This window comes from Sinohyriopsis cumingii, chromosome 4, assembly GCF_028554795.1.
Source record: "Sinohyriopsis cumingii isolate HCF-2022 chromosome 4, ASM2855479v2, whole genome shotgun sequence".
NCBI classification, from domain to species: domain Eukaryota; kingdom Metazoa; phylum Mollusca; class Bivalvia; order Unionida; family Unionidae; genus Sinohyriopsis; species Sinohyriopsis cumingii.
In genome coordinates this window covers 106,321,644-106,342,251 of record NC_142964.1, presented here as the reverse complement: position 1 = coordinate 106,342,251, position 20,608 = coordinate 106,321,644, and the positions used below count along the sequence as shown (strand labels likewise).

The following is a 20,608-nucleotide window of genomic DNA, read 5'->3' as shown; positions in this document are numbered from 1 at the left end:
TAACAGCCGAATGACACGTTGATCGACAAAGAGAAAAACAATTAGAGAGAGGAGCTGAATAGGGAGTATTTTCTTCTGCATGGGTACTAAGGACCTTTTTCAAATACGAAGTATTCTGCTAACAAGGTTTGATCAAGAGGGTAGAAGTGTTAAAAAGGCCCCAAATCTTCTAAAAGGTTGAAGTCACGATATATATATATATATATATATATAGATATATATATATATATATATATATATATATATATATATATATATATATATATATATATATATATATATATATATATATATATATATATATATATATATATATATAATTTGTTTATGTCTATTGTCTTTATAAGTCATTAATTATTTGCTTACTGAATTTTGGTTGACTGCCTAGTTGTTTTTAGCTAGGTAGATTGTTCTAGAAGTGAACATGTTTACGCATTTGATGAAAAATGATCCACATCATCTTGTTGTGTCTTAGCCTTCTAATTAACGGTGGTGAGCAACATAATTATTTACTCCGATTTTAACATCTTTCTAATGGAATCGGGCATTTAGTTGTGCTCTGCTATAATTTTAGAGGAATTGTTTATTTCAATTATGCATCAGAATTACACATTTTTCATTGAAAGTTCGGACTCAGACATTCTTTTGAGATTATTGTGAATTCATGCAAGGATATTCTTTTTTTTTTATCACTATGATAAACCTTGACAATTGTCACATCGGCACATTCAATGCTGTTTGTACATTAATACATTCAACAGCTGATATTTATTCGGCACACCATTGAAATTCATTCGAAATACTCTATAATTTATACTCGTAAAGGAACTTTTATGATTATTTGGGACTTTAATCACAGTAGCGTAAATTCCTTTTAAATTATAATGGTGTACTATAGGGAAATACATTATTTATTGATTGTTATTAAACGTATTGGCTTCGCTTTTGTCTGTTAAAAGTATAAAGTGCAAGAAACCAAAAATGAGAAGAATTATGTATTTTAGGTCCACATAGTTTCTGCTCCATTTTCATTCACGACTGAGATTAAATCATATATAGTGGTACGTTCACCAGTTTTGCATTCATCGTGGAACCTATCGAGAAGAATGCCAACCCAATATTGCACGGTGGGCAAGCTATTAGGGACAATCAGCGCGATGGAAATAACGAATACTTCTCAGCTCGGGTGGAATGATTATTATGTTACCCCACACAAATATGTAACTCCGCAATTGCCGGTCCCAAGCCCGGGTGTAAAAGGAGGAGGGTTGGGCGTGGGGCTAGCAACCCGACCCTGTAAAACCCAACTTGCTACAAAAACGCCAACAGAAGAAAAATGAGAAAATGAAAGCCTGAGGGAGGAACGGTTTTCTTCTGGAAGATTTATGATGCTGTGTGATGAAAGCCGCGAGCCCGCGGAAGCCATAAAGCAGACCACCCTTCTATCAAACAAGAGAATTAAAATCGCAGCATGGAATGTGAGGACAATGTATGAGGAAGGAAAAACAGCAGAGGTAGCAGCAAAGATGAGGAACTACAACCTTTTCCTACTGGGCATTAGTCCGACAAGATGGACTCAATCTGGACAAAGAAGACTGATGACAGGAGATATGCTACTGCATTCAGGACATGAGGAAGATAACGCGCCTCATACACAGGGGGTGGGGCTCTTGCTTTCAAAGCAAGCATACAATGCACTGATAGGATGGGAACCACATGGGCCCAGAATCCTCACGGCAACGTTTATGACCAAGAAGGAGAAAATAAAGATGAACGTCATACAGTGCTACGCTCCAACAAATGACGGTGAAAAAAAAGATAAGGACCAATTTTCCAACAGACTACAGAATATAGTAGAGAACTTCCCAGACAAAGACATCATTCGTGACTTCAATGCCAAAGTTGGGTCAGACAACACAGGATATGAACAAGCCATGGGGATCCACGGCCTGGGCGAGATGAACGAAAATGGAGAGAGATTCGTAGACCTTTGTGCACTGAACAACCTGGTCGTTGGTGGTACCATCTTTCCCCACAAGAGAATCCACAAGAACACATGGTTATCACCAAACCATGTGACAGAAAATCAGATGGACCTGATATGCATAGCCAAGAATTTCAGAAGATCCCTGCAAGATATGAGGGCGAAGAGGGGAGCAGATGTGGCATCTGACCACCACTTACTTGTCGCAAGGCTGAAACTTAAGCTGAAGAAAAGAGAAGAAAACAAAGTATAACATCAGTCTGTTGAAAGATGCAAAAGACTAAAGAAGAATACAGACTGACGCATAACAACAAGTACCAAGTACTACAAGAGCTATTTGAAGATGAGGAAGACAATGCAAACAACAGATGGCAGAATGTTAAAGGCGCAATAAAATCAACATGCCAAGAAGTAATAGGCCCCAGGAAGCACCAGCTGAAAGAATGGATTTCAGCCGAAACATTGCGCAAAATCTACGAGCGTAAACAGAAAAAGCATCAGTAAATAGCAGTAGGACAAGAACTAAAAAAGGTAAAGGTACAAAAAAGTGCACTGACATGACATCACCAAGAAGCTGTCCGGCAAGTACAGCAAAACAGAGAGACCCGTAAAGGAAAAGAAGGGAAAGACCATAGCAAGTACAGAACACCAAATTAATAGATGGGCAGAACATTTTGAAGAACTGTTGAACAGGCCAGCCCCACTGAATCCCCAAGGAATCCACCCAGCCAACGCAGATCTCCCCATAAGCTGTGACAATCCCACCAGAGACGATATTATGAAAGCCATCACCCAGCTGAAGAACAGCAAGGCATCTGGACCTGATGGCATCTCAGCAGAAGCCCTCAGAGCAGACTTAGATGCTTCAGTGGAAATGGTATACCACCTCTTTGAGAATATCTGGGAGGAAGAAGAAATACCGACTGGCTGGAAGGAGGGACACCTCATCAAGATCCCAAAGAAAGGCGACCTCAGCAACTGCTCCAACTACAGAGGAATCACACTCTTATCAGTACCAGGGAAAGTCTTCCACCGGGTCCTCTTGTAGAGGATGAAGGAGGCCGTTGACCCACAGTTACGATATGAGCAAGCGGGCTTCCGGCAGAACAGATCGTGTACAGATCAAATAGCTACTCTTCGCATCATAGTCGTGCAATCGTTGGAGTGGAATTCTTCACTCTACATCAACTTTGTCTATTATGAAAAGGCATTCGACAGCGTGGACCGAGAGACACTCTGAAAATTTCTTCGCCACTATGGCATCCCAACCAAGCTGGTGAACCTGGTCAAGAACACTTATAACGGAATGTCCTGAAGATTCATTCATGCAGGACAGCACAAAGACAGCTTCCTAGTGCAGACTGGCGTGAGGCAAGGACGCTTGCTGTCGCCGTTTCTCTTCCTTCTTGCCATCGACTGGATTATGTAAACGTCCACCAATGGGCGGAGAAATGGGATCCAGTGGACATTGTGGAGTCAACTTGAGGACCTGGACTTTGCCGATGACCTAGCACTCTTGTCCCATAGTCAGAATCAAATGCAGGACAAGACCGACGTACTGGCAGCCACATCAGCACAGGTTGGCCTCAACTTCCACAAACACAAGACCAAGATCCTCAAGATCAATTATGCCAGTAACAACCCAGTCACACAGCAGGGAAGTCCCCTGGAACAGGTGGAGTCCTTCACGTACCTGGGCAGCATTATCAACCATCAGGGTGGCAGAAAACGCAGATGTCAAGGCAATGATCAGAAAGGCGAGAGCAACTTTCATACAACTCAAGAACATCTGGAGCTCCAAAGAAATTTCCGTAACTACCAAGATCAGACTGTTCAACTCCAACGTGAAGTCAGTCCTACTGTATGGAGCAGAGATCTGGAGAACCACCAAGTCGACCGTAAAGAGAGTTCAGACCTTCATCAACAGTCGCCGAAGAAGAATTCTCCAGATCCGCTGTCCAGACACCATCAACAACACCAACCTGTGGCAGATAACCTACCAGTTTCCGGTAGAGGACGAGATCAAGAAGAGAAGGTGGGGCTGTATAGGACACACCCTACGTAAGCCGCCAACCAACATTACCAGACAGGCATTGAAATGGAACCCTCAAGGCAAGCAGAGAAGGGGACGACCAAGAAAACACCTGGCGACCCGACCTTGTGGGTCACACCTGGAGTCAGCTTGAGGGGATGGCACAGGACAGAAGCCTCTGGCGATCTGTTGTGGGCGGCCTATACCTCGGCAGGGATGACGGGCAAAACTGAACTGACACAAATATGTGGCATTTGACAGGAGATACTACCTAGCTCACAATCGCCACGTGAATTTGTAAACTGTCTTAAATGATCTGAATCATTTATGTAGATGACTGACTTTTCTATGGCTGAAAATCTGTGTCATTGAATCGCTAATTAGCAAAATAAAATAGTTAAGACAAGGTGCATAGTCCATTAATTCATTTGTAATTAAATTGTGAATTATTTTCAACTGAAAAGATTGTGTAGCATCAAGAACGTGTGTCGACTGATAGACCAGTTGGTAAATGCAGAGCCCAGAGGGACAATTATAGAATCAAACAGGTCTAATGACGTCATGGTATTCAGTTAAGAATGGGGTAGCTTCTAGAAAGGCATTGAATTATGGTTAGCAGGTTGTTTGCATATCAAGCAAATGACATTTGATAGTTTTGTTGAATTTTGATAGACGATATCTGATGAAAAGGAGTGGGAATATTTCTTGATCTCAGGAGAAGGAAATCCTGGCATGTATTTAGGTTGGATAAAAGAAATTTGAAGGAAAAAACAAATTAGTTTCATACCTGACTGTTCAGTGGTAAAGGGAGCATAGTCTGATGGCCCGAACGCCAACCGATCAACAACAGTGATTTTGGAACGACCGGAAGCACCAGGTGATGCTATCATGCTGGCAATCTGAGCTCGAACTGTCACTGAATCATATGTTAAATTTCTTCTATCAGTAACTGAACGGCTAAATGAATTTCGCATAATTTTTTAACTCTTTTCTGAGAGAAAATGAATTATTCACATATCAGATTTGTTTATGTAATTGATTAACTTGTCGTATTTTAAAAAGAGGGAGCTCTTTATTTTATTATATATCGTGCCCAGTTCTATGGTATTCCAACCCTTATTTCATATTTTATTTTATTGTTTCCCCAAGGCGTTCTAAGCTTGTGCGCACAGCCTTTAATATTGTCAAACTTCAGCAGCCTTCCACCCATCTCGATTTCCAGAGAAGCATATATTACAAGCTGTCCACCAACGGGCTTATACGTGGAAATACCTCCGAGAAATGGAACAAGCTCAGGGATATGATAAGAGAAACAACTATGGTGTCTCTGGGTCCCAAGAAGCAAACCCATCAAGACTGATTCGATGAGAACAATTGTGCCATTGAAGATCCGCTTGCCAGAAAGAACAAAGCATTCATGGACTGGCGAAATGACAAAATTCTCAATCCCCCCAAATGACCGCTTCAAATCCTATCAAGCTGAGGCTTAGAGAGAAATCCTCAAGATCCATGACCATTGGTGGGAAAGGAAAGCTCATGAAGTGCAACGCTATGCTGACACTAAACTCCAAAGAGTTATACAAAGCCATCAAGTCAATCTTCAGCCCTTTAAAGTATGGCTCTGTCCTCTTGCTTGCTGCAGATGACAGTACACTGATAAAGGACAAGACTGGCATTAAGGACAGATGAAAAAAAGACACTTTTGTCAGCTCCTAAACCAACCCTCATCGGTCAGCCAATCTGCTCTAGAGTAAATATTCCAACAGCCAACGCATGACCATCTTGATGACGGCCGTTATACAAATGACCTGTGGCAGGGCACCTGGAAAGGATAGTATCCCAGCCGAGGAGTACAAGGCTTTCATTTAACAAATTCTAGAGGCATTCCACGATGTGCTAATCAGCATCTGGACGGAAGGGGGGATGCTAGGCGCCTTCCGCGACGCAGCAATTGTGACCCTCCTTAAGAATAAAGGAACACGTGCGAACTGCAGCAACTACAGAGGCATCTCCTTGCTCTCCATAGCTCTCAAAATACACGCTGGCATCATTATCAATAGACTTTTTGCGGCAGTGTCAGAAGATATCCTTTGCGAGTCTCAGTGTGGTTTTCGCCCAGACCACATCACCGTTGACATGATCTTCGCTGTAAGACAAGTCCACGAGAAGTGCCTTGAGCATAACATGAATCTGTTTGCCGTCATCGTGGACATGACAAAAACTTTAAATACAGTCAACAGAGACACACCTTGAGTACTATTCAAGAAACTTGGGTGTCATCAGAAGATTACCAACCTTATTCGACTGTTCCACGAAGACATGGCTGGAGAGATTCTCTCAGACGATCAACCCTCTGAGAAAAATTCCCCATATCTGACGGTGTCAAACAGGGATGTGTACTCTCCCCTGTACTCTTCAACCTCTTCCTCACACAGGTACTGCTCCATGCCATCCATGATCTTGACCTTAGTATCAACATTAAATATCGCTTGGATGGAGCAGTGTTTGGTCTCCGTCGCGTAGCTGCAAAAACCAATACCATAGGAAAAAATCATCAATGAAGCACTCTTTGCAGATGACTGTGCCCTCATGGACCATGAGAAGACTCACCTACAGGCAATTGTGGACAAGTCCTCTGAAGCCTCCAACCTATTTGGACTCACAATTAGCCTAGGAAAGACAGAAGTCCTCTTTCAGCCCGCCCCAAACACTGTCCCATCACAACCCTTCTTCACCATTTTCGACACGCAGCTGTAGAATGTAGAAAGTTTCAAATACCTAGGCAGCACAATATCCAGTGATGACGACTTGGACAAAGAATGACTGCGATGATCCATAAAGCCAGCCAAGCACTAGGACGTTCCAAACTAAGGTCTAGTAGCACAAGGACATACGCCTGTCAGCAAAGATGAAAGTGTACAATGCAGTTGTCCTCACGTTTCTCTTGCATGGCTGTAAAACGTCTGACTGTCTACCGAAGGCATATCAGTCATTTGAAACAATTGCAACAGCGCTCCCTGAGATTCATCATGCGGATCAGTTCCAGGACCATATCAGCAACCAGGAAGTCCTTGACAGATCCAACACAACAAGCATCGAAGCGAAACTAATTCAGGCCTAGCTTCGTTGGACTGGCAATGTCATCCGAATGGGTCAAAACAGAACCCCAAAGCAGATCTTCTTTCGCTTTGGCGGGCTAGCCCAGGGCAACCGAAACCAAGGCCGCCCTTGAAAGAGGTACAAAGACAATTTCAAGACGCACATCTAATGGACAGACCTTTAACCCCACCAGCTCGAGCTGGCTGCCTCAGACAGAAGCCAATGGCGAACCCTGACCAGAAAAGCCTCTTCCACATTCGAGGTTGACCACCGTCAGCGTCTTGTTTCAGCTAGTGAGAGACGTCACAGATCTGTATCCCATCCTCCCCCAACCACCAGTGTCCCATGTCCCACCTGCAACCCCTGTGTGGATCGGAATTGGGATTCCGGAGCCACATGCAAATCCACTGTCGATGAGATCGCACAACTTGTCTTCCTCGGCTCGAGAGACTACGAAGAGACAAGACAAGACTTAAAACGCAAAAATGTATGATTAACAAAACGAAATGTCAGATTCTACCAGTGCAAGTGTTAGTATGACATCGTGCTATGTGTCGGCACAAAGAACCATGACAATCTGTTCCGTTCTGAATGGTAAGAAACCGTTTCCTCTGTTATAATTGAAAGACTTGATTTAAACTAATACTCGATCGCTACATGGACCCATGCGTAAACTAAAAATACTTCTGGCTTTCATCCAGCGTTTACCGAAAGCACGTGCTTTATATATTTTTTCTAAATGAATACCTTCGTAAAAACGCAATGACTAATGAACGTCTGTCATTTAATTCCATGTCGTTGATAATACCGAAGAAAATAATCTTGTCGAGGATAAGTGAATGCCATCAATTACCAGTTGTCTTGCATTAAAAGAGTTTTTTTTTTAAACCTAATTATGTTTGTCTAATTATTCGCATATCATGTGATGTATTTAAGTCTGTCAAGCTTTGAATCTGTGTGCACATGCAACACTTTTGCATTGTCGTCATCTTTTCTTCCTTCTTTCTTCCTGTTCAAGCTATTGCTTCTTTCTTTATTGATGACTTTGTCGCAGCACCGGTGTTTTTGTTCCTCTATCTTAGTGAATGCACATAATCTCTGTATGTTTGTACCATAATGCGAAGATACCAAGAACATCACCGCATTTCAGTATAAGGCTTCCAATGTGGCAGTTTATGGGAATGCCGCCACTTATAACGTTATTGATTGAAGGTGCGGGAGAGACAGGCTTTACTTCGTACTGACCTGCGATATTGGTCTGCGAAGTTAGCTCTAGTACCAAAAAATCAATTAAATTCCGTAGTAGTTCATTTCGACATTCTTTGGATAAATATATTCCTGATTGGCTTTTTGCTTACGAAGACGATGTCTAAGTAACGCGGCTTTGTTTTTGATTTGATGATTTTGTCTTCTTGCTTACAAAGACCAAGTCTACGTGATTCAGATTGGGCTTTGACAGTAGTGTCTTTTGCTTACAGAGGCCATATCGTTTAGACTCAGTTGAATTTTTATACTACTGCTCGGTCATTGTTTATTCATATCAACCGGGTCCCTCCTAGGAAGCAAAAATAACTGTGAAGTAAACACGATAATTATTATACATGATTATCTAATAAGTTCTTATCTGAAACCGTATTGTTACTTGCATGCTAGAAGTTGAACAATCGATAAAATGAATGACTGATTATAAATAGTAGTCTCCACTGGACAAAAAATGATTTCATATCTTTAAAAGTAGCATGCTATAAGGAAAATATCCTTTTCATTGATAAACAAATATTTTCTCTCTAAATCTACGTGCTTACCTAAATATGATCATATCCTCACCAACTTCTACATTTCATTTTAAAATTGCCTTCACAATCAGGTTCCAAACAATGGCTATTATTCAATATAAAGCGTTGCTTTCTGACACATAATCTCTTTGATTGGATGAAATTTCTTTTTACTCAAAAATACATAATTTATTACAGGCCTGAATTACTTATTAATAATTGTTATACACAACTGCCACATCATTTAATCAGTACGATGACATATCATTTTTCACACAATTGCTTGAGGTATTCAGGCATTAATTAACATGTGCGTGTTGTTCCGAGAATTACGATGAGAAAGGTCATGCTGTTTTGTTTTACGCCAATACGAATCCTTTTTTTATAGTTAATTTCTACATTATTTATTGGATCCGACAACACATACTGAGAGCGATCTACCTGCTCCTGTGATTTAATAATGCATATCTGAAATTTTATATCTATTGATTAAACACAAACCCACAAGACGGAGTAAAACCTATAAATGAATACCCGTCGCGTGCGGTGGTTTGATGAATTCGTTCATTGTATGCGCTTATGATTTATAACGCATGGGAGAGAAAAAACAACAGTAATGATGCGTCTTTAGTTAGTGTTATGTATAATTGCAGAAAGTGACGAGTTTGACAGATTTTAAAGAATCATGATATTTAGATAAGTGAAATTAGAACCTGACACTTTATTTTTCTTATATGTTTGAGTCATCCTTTTATTCCTTGTATCAGTATAATTAGTCGTAGATATCCATAGTATATGTATTACCTAAGCTGTTAAGAATAAGTGCTGGAATTGGTTGGCTATTTTGTTATTTGGTTAGTTGCTTGAGAAGCATTGTTCAAAACATTAGCATCAAAACATCCAAAATTCCATCATGATTCCAGCAAAAATTGTGACAGGTCACCTTTAAGCTTTTTGAACAAGTAGCGTCGTGACTATTTTCAGTGTTTCGTATAAGTGATTATTAAATATTTTTCAGGTACTGCATTTTTAAAAGTGTAAAATAAACAGCAATCACTATTGAAACAAGTGTTAACATTTAGGTTGAACGCCTTGCTCTATAACGTGTAGTGATTTGATTGCTACAAAATATATGAAGTTGTATAATTAGCGCGAAATATATTCGTGTTAGCGGTATAAAGTATAAGACATAAAATATTTAATAAAATGTTTAACTGTGGAAAATATGCTACACTGGACAAATCTAAGATCCTAGTATCTTTCAGTGATATTTGGACCGCAACTTCATACCATGGAACCCTATTTTCGAAACCAAGAAATATCGTGAAACCCGCTTGTTAGTGATATTTGCTTCACAAAAACAACAACTGTACAAAATTCACACTTAACTGCGTTGGGTCTAACTGGCTCAAAACATTGTGAAAACGGATAGTTGTAACGCAAAATATTTTCGAGTATTGGAAAAATACAGGTAAAACTTCTATTATTTATGGACGAGTTATAAACACATTTACATGCATTTATTACACTTTCACCAAATGCGAGGGCGCTGGTGTTATCGCATGTAGCCAACAGCTTCTCTGAAAAATCGAGAATTAGTAGTTTGCTAATACATGTATCTACGATTCCAAATGTTCTTGGGATTTTTTTTTGGTGGTATTTTTGTTGGGTTTTTTTTATGTTAAATGCCTATTATTTCTCATACTGAATTAATGAGATGACTTCTCTTTGGACCATCACGACTAAGCACACATGATGCTAGATTATAAAAAAAACTACATTCATGTGCACTGTCAATGTAATGTTTTTTATTACTTGTTGACTTTTGTGCATTGTCAGTATAATTTGTGCATTTTTATTCCTTTCTGCTGTATATCAATCCTTTACATCTTCAGTACAAACTATACTGACTTTTAGAGCATGAAACTAGACAAGGAATAGCTATTTGTGGTGCAACCAGCGACTTTGTACCTGAGTTCTACAGGTAGGTTCATGTGTCCGTAATAATGAACTGTTCATTCTGTAACAGGTCTTCCCGTCACTGCTTAATATCAGTTAAGACTTGCATTGTCGTACTGTTCGTCTCATGTTCCTGCAGCTTTATAAATTGGAATTTATACCAGTTGATTGTGTGCCTGGGAATGCCATGGGAATCTCTCTCTCTCTCTCTCTCTCTCTCTCTCTCTCTCTCTCTCTCTCTCTCTCTCTCTCTCTCTCTCTCTCTCTCTCTCTCTCTCTCTCTCTCTCCTAACAGCTGCCTCTCGCCAGGCGCTCAACGTTAAGAGGTTAGTGTTAGGAATGGTCGGCCTAGTGTCAGGATGTGACTGGATGGAACATCATGCTACATGTCTGCGGCATGGTGCCTCATTGCTAGACATCACTATAAACTGCCACACTTCTGACATCGTAGCGATATAACAATTTTTTTTAAAAACCTACCTTAAAAATCCAAAAACACACACACACGAAATAGAAACCTAGGGTAGTACACTTGTGGCCGTATATACATTAATGTGTGTGTGCAGAGTGGTATCCTAGATTCACCTAGATAAGTAAACATACAGGTATGTATACTCATCCATATTCTGCGCTCATATTATAGTAACATTCCTCTTTTGCATAAAAATTTTATATCATTTTCATTCATGTAAACTGCTTTCTACGAATTAAAATCACATGTTTTTGCAAAAATATTTGTACCGCTACTACAATACATAATGTGTGTCAGCTCCAAAAAGTTGAGAGACAGGGTAGACCCAAACTTGTATCTCAAGCTGCTAAACGTGATGCCATCACCCCGCGGAATGGGGATGGGATTAACTCTTATTTAAGCATCAACGTAGGGAAAGGAACCATACGTTCTCGAAAGATAAAATGGTATACGTTCTGATTCAGACAGTAAATTTAAGTTGATATAGCTCGTGTTCGCGTTCACTCCAAAGTCATTTCCAGAAATATCTTATTAGCAAAAGATACATGAGGGCAAAAGCAGACTATTGCACAGAGAAAAAAATAGCCAGTGTGCGGATGAGGTGTGTGTGTGTGTGTGTGTGTGTGTGTGTGTGTGTGTGTGTTTTGGATTATTAACGTTGCTTTAACAATTCTTTCAGTAATATCGCTACGATGTCTGCAGTGTGGCAGTTTCTAGTGATGTCTAACACTGGGACACCATGCCGCAGACATGTGGCATGATGTCCCACCCAGTCACATTATCCTGACACCAGGTCGACCAATCCTTACACAAACCCCAAGCGAAGCAGTTGTTAGTACTATTTTTATGAGTCGTTCGTATGACTCGGCCGGGAGCGGATTAGGTAATTGTATTTTAGTATGCAAATCCTACATCCGCATCCGTAAACTTTTTACATCATTACATAATAGTATAATACACAGAAAAAGATAAAAAGAGGACAACTTAACAGCTCTTGAACCGACAAAATGATACTTAAATATGGCACACAAATTAAAATTCCTATTAGTGCTAAACAAAGTATAAATTAGAGTAATCACTGGAAATGTAGTAAAATGGCTATTAGAGATTCATAAATGTGTATTCATACATTCATACAGGCACTAATAAACAGATGTGATTAAGAATGCTTGAATTAGCACAAGAAAGAAAATACGTCATTTATTTATTCATGCATAATTTAATATACACACATTAAATGCAATATGACCTCTGTATATTTATATCATTTGATTGTGATTTGCAAAACAAATCGGCATGCACATTGTGAAACGTGAAGCGCACTGAAATGCGCAAATATACACATATATAATGTATTTTAAGAACATATCAATTCAATATAAGTGTTTACAAAAATAAAGAAGCGTGAAAGCAAGTTTTGCACTATAAGACAAAACACTTCTGCTTTATACAGCCTTCCCTTTTATAGCAAACAGTCTTGTCTGTTTGTAAACAGTTTTGTCTTCTTTTGTAAACAGCCTTCTCTTCTATTGTAAAGAGCCTTCTCTTCTATTGCAAACAGTCTTCCCTTCTATCGTAAACAGTCTTCTCTTCTGTAGTAAACAGGTTTGTCTTCTATTGTAAACAGCCTTGCCTTCTATTAAAAACAGTCTTCTGTTCTATTGTAAACAGTCTTCTGTTCTATTGTAAACAGTCTTCTGTTCTATTGTAAACAGTTTTGCCCTCTATTGTAAACAGCGTTGCATTCTATTGTACACAATCTTCTCTTCTACTGTAAACATTCTTCTCTTCTCTTCTTGTAATTACTCCAAAAGCAGTTAGAAATAAAACAATGGATGGCTCATTAAGAAAGAAAACGTTGTAAGGTGATAACTTTAACAAGCATTGACAGTCTTTCCTTACAATAGAGTATTATATTTTTTTACTTGAATTTTAATTATAAAGAATTTTAGATTCCTATTGTGCCAATTAAATGACGTAAAGGAAGCTTTGAGGTATAAACGTACCTCTACCAGTCGCATTGATATGCAGCGATGGTCTTAACGAGCATAATTGTAGAAAAATAAGGATGAAAAAATATGTTCTATATAGTTAAAGCATCCTTAACCATTACCAAAAATACCAAAAAGATACTATATAATACATAAAAGGATTTCTCTTTTTACTCTGTGTGTGTGTGTGTGTGAGTGATTTGGAGTTTTAACGTAGCTTAAATAATTTTTCAGTCATATCGCTGCAGCGTAGCAGTTTATAATGATGTCTAGCACTTGGGCATCATGCCGCAGACATATAGCATGATGTCCCACCCAGTCACATTATCCTGACATTAGGCCGACCTAAGGCTAACATTTTAATGCTGAGGATCACGAACGCAGCTGGTATTAGCATTTTTATAAGTTTTTTGTTATGACTCGGCCATGGTTCGAACTCGCGACCTCCCGCATTCGAGGTGGACGCTCTAACCACTAGGCCACCGGAGAGGTCCTCTGTACTGAATACAATAATCACTTTTTTTGAGAAACGATGACCTGGCTATTGTAATGTCCACCTAAATACCGTCTGAAGTTTTATATGAATTAAAAGTGAGAAACATGGATCAAAGAAGTCTCCAACACTGATCAATAGTAACGTAGGGTATGCAATTTGCCTCGAAAAATAAGTTTGGCTTCAGTGCCTGGCCAGGTTTTGTTTTTATGGATGCGATAAATTAAACTAAAAAGCAATTTGATCATCCGCGTACTAAACTTCCAATGTAGACTATATCCATTAGGGATCGGTCATGGTAAAACGTTTCTTCGAATAAAACGCTTAAATTTTTAGGTCAATACGTGGGTAAAAGATATTCCACATATATAAACTCCTTTAGTATTACCATGGCTAATTAAACAGGAAAGATTCGTAAATTTCTCTTCCAAAAGTAGATTTTGTACTTTTACAAGAATCAACATTAATGTATTGATTTCATTTGCAAAGCAATATTATGCCAAGTCATTTAGAAATTTTTAAAAAAATTCTTTCAATCGACTTGATAGTCTTGCCTTAGAAAACAGCAAATCGATTATAATAATCAGAATTTCAAAAGAAAAGAACTGAATGTAGTTTTTTATAATCTATTTTAATTATAAATGTATATCCTTATTTATAATAGAATACATAATTTGGACTACCATATTTCTTCGATCAGTCAGACTGATTTTGGTCAAACGGCTTTGTGTACCACCTTTTGCAACAAAACAGCTTCTCCTGTAAACTCGTGAACAAGATAATGTTTTTAAAAAGAAAAACATTATAAAATGCAATCCATTACTGAGCAGCTATTAACAAAGACGGAAGTCATGTTTATATCATATACTGTTACCTGCTAAGTAAACTTTTTCCCAACACTTTTACGTGATAATTTGAAATAACGTACTCTATTAGTTAGGAGAGAGTGTTATGTATATTTGATTTAATTAAATTGTCTGTTTGGAAGTTTTAAATTTTTTTATTTTGTTTTATTACATGTTAAGGTAATGTAATCGTGTTTACTGGAAATTGCTGATTTAGTTCCTGACCTTTATTGAGAATCAAGTAAACAACAGCTTTTTTTAATTCATTCTTGATAATAGTGAAATAGAGGCTGACTGGAACTACGTGGCTTTAGACGTAAATAGCTTCTACGATGTTCTAGAAATTCTGGTTTTACCGGACGGTTGATCCTCATCCGGGAATCTGTTTTGCCTCTCAAGTTACTGTATAACATTTGTTTATAGAGAATTTATATATAATTATATGTATTATAAGCTCTTTTTTTTTTAAATAATCTAAATATTATAGTTATACACGAAAACAATTCTGAAACAGTCAATCGAACACCAGTTTAACTGTTTTTAAACATTCTCATACTCCTGTAAGAGAAAATACACAGGACACTGACAATTTAAAAAAAAAAAAAGGATTCACTGGTTAAGTTTAGTTTTAACACCTCTTAATCATACCTTCTCCATCAATGCATTCTATTCATTTAAGCAAAAATAACGCCAAAATAAACTTCTGCTATTGATGTAAGGCAATTATCATTAAACAAATTCGTGTTATATTTTTAGTCGAATGATCGCAAGACCAAAATCGTGCTAATTAAGTTATTCTCATACAATAACTGATATTGCTTCATAACAAATCTTGCACCATTGCCCCTCAGACACACCTTATCGGCAGATACAGCAACTAAATGTGCATCGATAATATTTCTTGACCAATCAGATTAAAACCAAAATGCCAAAATGAATCATCGAGCACAGTGATAATTCAAAGCTGGGCCAAAGAAAACTGTAGCCAAGGGCTTTACAATGTGGACAGGTACGCCAACTAAGAGCATGTGCAACCATAGCTCCTGTGCTAATCGAATGGCGCATAAAATGCAGAGTCATTTATATATTTTATTTTACACCACACAGCGGCAAGCTACATTGGGCACAATGTATCATATCAGAGGTGAGCTCTGTTCTTGAATATTGAATGGAATGTGATAGCAAAAAAGGCGCAATGACAACGGATCCAGCCGTTTTACTGTTTCGATCTTTTTCCGGCGAGACATTTTTATAACATTTTACTGTGCGTCGGATTTCTCCTGGCCATCAATTCGTTTTGGCCACCTCGTGAGTGACAATTAACGCGTACGCCTTGTCTAAATGAGTCAGTACTTCAGGTTTACTGGTCGAAGTTAAGCTTCAACTCTCATTTTGAGATGTCTTTGTCTCGCAGCGCATTATATATCTGGTTTGTCTTTACGATGACATGGACTTCGACATGTGTTTTCGACATGCCACTGGCTAATTAAAACTTCCGGTTTTGGAAACCAGCACGCAGCCAAAAGCTGTGACCATAATGGATGACAATGACTGATCCCGCATTACTAGTGTCCACATTCACAGTCATAGTTGTGGTGTCAGTGCATTCAAATACGTTTGACCGCATGCCTGGTGTGAATTGGTAATGCTGATGACTGGAGTGTCTACAGTCACAGTCATAGTCACATCTACAGATGTATCTGCCTAACGAAAAAAAACCCCACTAATTCTGTAGATTAGTGTATACAGGCGCCAACACTACCGCGAAAAGTGTCATCACTGGCAATGCCTTTTCCGCTACTGAACCCGACACGTCTATTGCCGCTGCATTAGGTCGCTTTTATGTGCTGCGTGATTTCGACTCGTTACACCACATGTCATTTCTCCAGTCGGGCCATTCAGACCAGTTTTCCTGTTAGGTGACAAATACCGATAACCGCAAGGTGAACGTAAACACCAACAGTGCGTGAGTTATGTCATCGTCGGCAAATCACTGAGAATCAACAATGTGACCCAGACAGAACTTGCAAAAAAAGATCAGAAATTAGTGCATAAGAAAGTAGTGATTCTGTATTCGGCAGAGTACGAATATCAATCTAAATTCTCCTGCTAAAGTTATGAAATCACTTGTACATATTTTAATTCCCTAATCAATTAGGTGTCGTTGATAAAAGTGGATGTTTCAGCCAAATCTATGCCAGGGAAAGACGCGCATGATAATGGTGGGAAGAGTCTCTGAAGATGATGGTAAGGTAGTATATAAAGGACATTAAGTTATCTGATTTAGATCTCGGTGTTTTCTACAAGGCCAAGTCTGCCCTGATCGGAAGGACGCAATGACAATGCAAGGGAGGGGGCCACGCTGCAAGTTAGACAACAGGAGTGTTAAACATATAAGTGTCTATCGCCATGGACGTTCAGCTCAACATCAAATATGGTTAGTTTGTCTCAGACATCAAATAACACTCAGCGCTAGCCGCGCGGAAAAAGTCTTTTAAAAACTTGCCTTATCACTACGTCGTGGCTGTGTCAATATTGGATGATGCTTTGATCAACCCCGAGCGCTGGAGCCGCGATCTTGATAACCATCTCTCTCTCTCTCTCTCTCTCTGCTCTAGCAAGATCACTGCGATCACTGCGGATAGCTTCTGAATGACGTGCTCGTTCTCACAGATATCATGCCAGAATAAGCGTATTTGAAATTAAGAAGAAAATTAACGCTTTAGCAATGAACCTTTGTTTGCAGATGTATTGGATCTCGCAGTCTAACTGGGAATATAAAGATTCCTTCACAGATAGCAAGTACGCTGAGCTTTATATATGACAGCAATCAGGCCCCTTCCATAAGGAATAACGCTTGTCGTTTGCTATTGTCGTTCTATATATCTTCTCAACCACAAACTAAGGACCTCAGACATTTTCTGGACTATGGTGCCGTGTTTGGGTTACTTGAGGGTGAGTACACAACGCCCATCAAACGCTTGCTTAAGATTTAACCAGGACGCAACAAAGAATGTGGCTATAAAAACGCTAAACATCGTGAAATAGGATATGCTAATTAAACAAGGCATCATTCATGCTGATATAATGTCTGCTGCCTAACGTCAGATATTGTTTTCATGGTCGGAGAATCGCTTTTTAACGCTACATATTCATTTGCTCAAACTACTTTTCTCAAATAGACACGAAACTGGATCAACTCGAAATGCAGGCTCCACGATAAGACAATGGTGCAGTTCCAAGCCGCCCAGTATAATTGCTAACGCAAGTGCAACAGGCACCACGATCACCTCAACGAGTGCTGGATTTTTCAACATCTTGCTTAAAAAATTTATGAAGACCTAAACGAAGCCGAACACGAGCAATACCTGGTGTTTTGTTATTCACGAAGCACAACGGATTCTTCACAGCGTTTGTCTCTAGCGGCTATATACATTAATATGTGATCTTTCTGGAAAGGAGTGACAGCAGTCTAAAATCTGGAAGAATCTAGTAAAGACTTTTACCTGCCAATGTTCAAAGGTTGCTGTTTATAAACTGGAGACTGTCAATAAACTGCAGCTGCACAAATGTGAACGTAATGTAGCTTTCCATGCTGTTTGCAATAAGGCTTTAATGTCGATGCTGTTCCGATGACCGCCGTAATCAGTTGGCCATGGTAGCCTTGCAGATGAAAAATAACAAGATAATATATGGCTGGGCTGGCTGGTGATGTTCAGGCTGGAGAGGGTCAGAATTGGAGATCCGTTGGCTGGCTCTCCATCATCATGTCCAGCAGAATATTTTCTGGTTCTGTACTATGGTCTATTGGGCCCCGTGAAGGCAGCTGTACACATCTAGATAGACTCTGTTCGTTTGTGCACCCTGATTAACTGGCTTCAGATATTGGCGACAAAACCAGCATTGGCCTCTGTGATATCAGGGAAGTGGCAAGTTGATCTTCAGCAAGTAATAGTTTGATTTAGGCATGGCAGGTTGAGAGTTTATGGCTGCGTCCGATGCTGTTACTGGGCAAGGATGATCTGGTACAGTCTCTAACGCATATATGATCTTTCCTGTAGAGACTAGATACGAAGGAATCCCTAATTTCAGTCATAATTTTTTTATTAATGGGCTCGTCCTTCACCTAAAACTCTCCAGAGCTAGGCCTTGTGCGATTAGGGTCCAATGGCACCATGCTCTTCCTTGACAGACTCGAAGTAACGCCTTTCTTTTAATATGTTGTCAGAGAGATCAGCCTCGAACCAGGTTAAAAATTCCTTCTGAAACGAAATATGCCCTAGTACTGCCATTCCCCAGTTGCACCCAGTCAAACCGAGCATCTTCATCCCCAACAGTTGTTGTGGTAGGTGAATACGTCTCAGGTTCTTTCAGCCTAGGCGTCATCATAAGATTATCGTACCGACTCGCATCCATTGTGCAAGACACCCATCCATCAATCCATTCGTTCCTTGAAGGATACACGGTACTAATGGTATGGAAAAATGATAACCAGCCTGGAAATGGGTGAAAATAAAACAGAGTATATATGGGTTAGGATGACCAGGATTGGTTAATAATGTAAGTTATGTTTTAGGTAAAATAATCCTTTGAGAGCTTATCCTAGTTGTAAGTGAAAAAAATAGACATTGTTTTATTGATGGAATTTCAGTCGTCCCTTAACAGTCTTGAGTTTGGACCACTCGTTACTAAAATTAGCACCTGACTCTTTGGTGCGGAATTGAAAGCACTTGTTTCAAACACATGCATTTCCAGAAAATGCCGCGACTCATATCTTTCCCTCAACACAGAAGCTGACATCGAGGTTTCTTCTATACTGATAAATATAGGTTTGATCATGATCACTTAAAAATTTTAAGTTATTGAATTTTTAATGTCATGGTGTTTACATAGGTTTATTATGGGAACTGAATTAGTACCGTGAGTCCTGAAAGGCTGTGGCGTATACCTGTCAAACGGATTCAAAATGGCCCAACGTGCCGTTTTAGCAGGCTGACTATGATACTCTGATGGCCGTAAAATCCACACATAGTCTTTTTGTATGGAGTGCTAGATAAAACCCATTTGGTTAACCAAAATAATCCTCAGGCAGCCCTTTAATGTCCAGTCTATGCTGCTACTGGCATGCTTTTTTCAGATAGTTTATTTTTTTAAAAACACTTTTTTCTCCAGATGACACCATGGGCATATGACACGCAAACAATCGTGTGGCGGTCCAACCAAGTGGGCCTTGAGATCTCTCTTGCTGGAAAATTAAGCTGTACATATCCAGCACTTCATTCAGGAAGGACAATAGAAGGAATCATTGTAAACAGCCCTGTCTTCTTGTTATACGTGTGTTGCCTACCATACTGGAAATGAATTCTTGATAAATTTGTAAAGTGTCGACGTCAAGAGTGTTGTCTTTATAGAATAATCCTAGATGTTTTAGAGAGTTCGCAAGAAGAATCCACCACATCATGAGAATAACCCAATCCCGGGAAGCTCAACTCTGGTTGATCAGGCCAGAGCTTTACAAAACCCACTTGACTCGCGGTTGCTACCTATTAAACCTGACAGTGGCGTGTCAGCGTCGCCTGTCCCATGTGGCCTGCCCCTCCTCTCAAGGTATGGAACTCTTTCATCCACTACGTCATCCCTACAAAACTGAAAAGAACCTCAGGGTAGGCGATCAGGAAAATAAGAAGCAAAGAAGAATATGTATAACTGAATGGAAACTTTCTACAAATCTTTCAGTTTTTTTGTCCCTATTGGAAATCCATCGTGGTAGGTGTCTTCGATACAGCAACATCATATCAATATGGTATGCTTTAGCCGGTTGTTTTTGAAATTTCTTCACCATATACGTTATGTTATCAATTTATTCTTAATAAGGTAGGAACACAGCTACGTTATGCACAGGTTCATGAAGCCAACGGTTGTTCCAATCTTAAGCTGATCGTGCCAGGAGCACTCATA

At 39.4% G+C, this 20,608-nt stretch overlaps 1 pseudogene; it reads left to right on the top strand.

Moving 5' to 3' along the window:
• The first annotated feature begins 1,252 nt into the window (after window positions 1-1,252).
• LOC149801838 (uncharacterized) lies at window positions 1,253-4,170 on the top strand (annotated as a pseudogene).
• The last annotated feature ends 16,438 nt before the right edge of the window (window positions 4,171-20,608 follow it).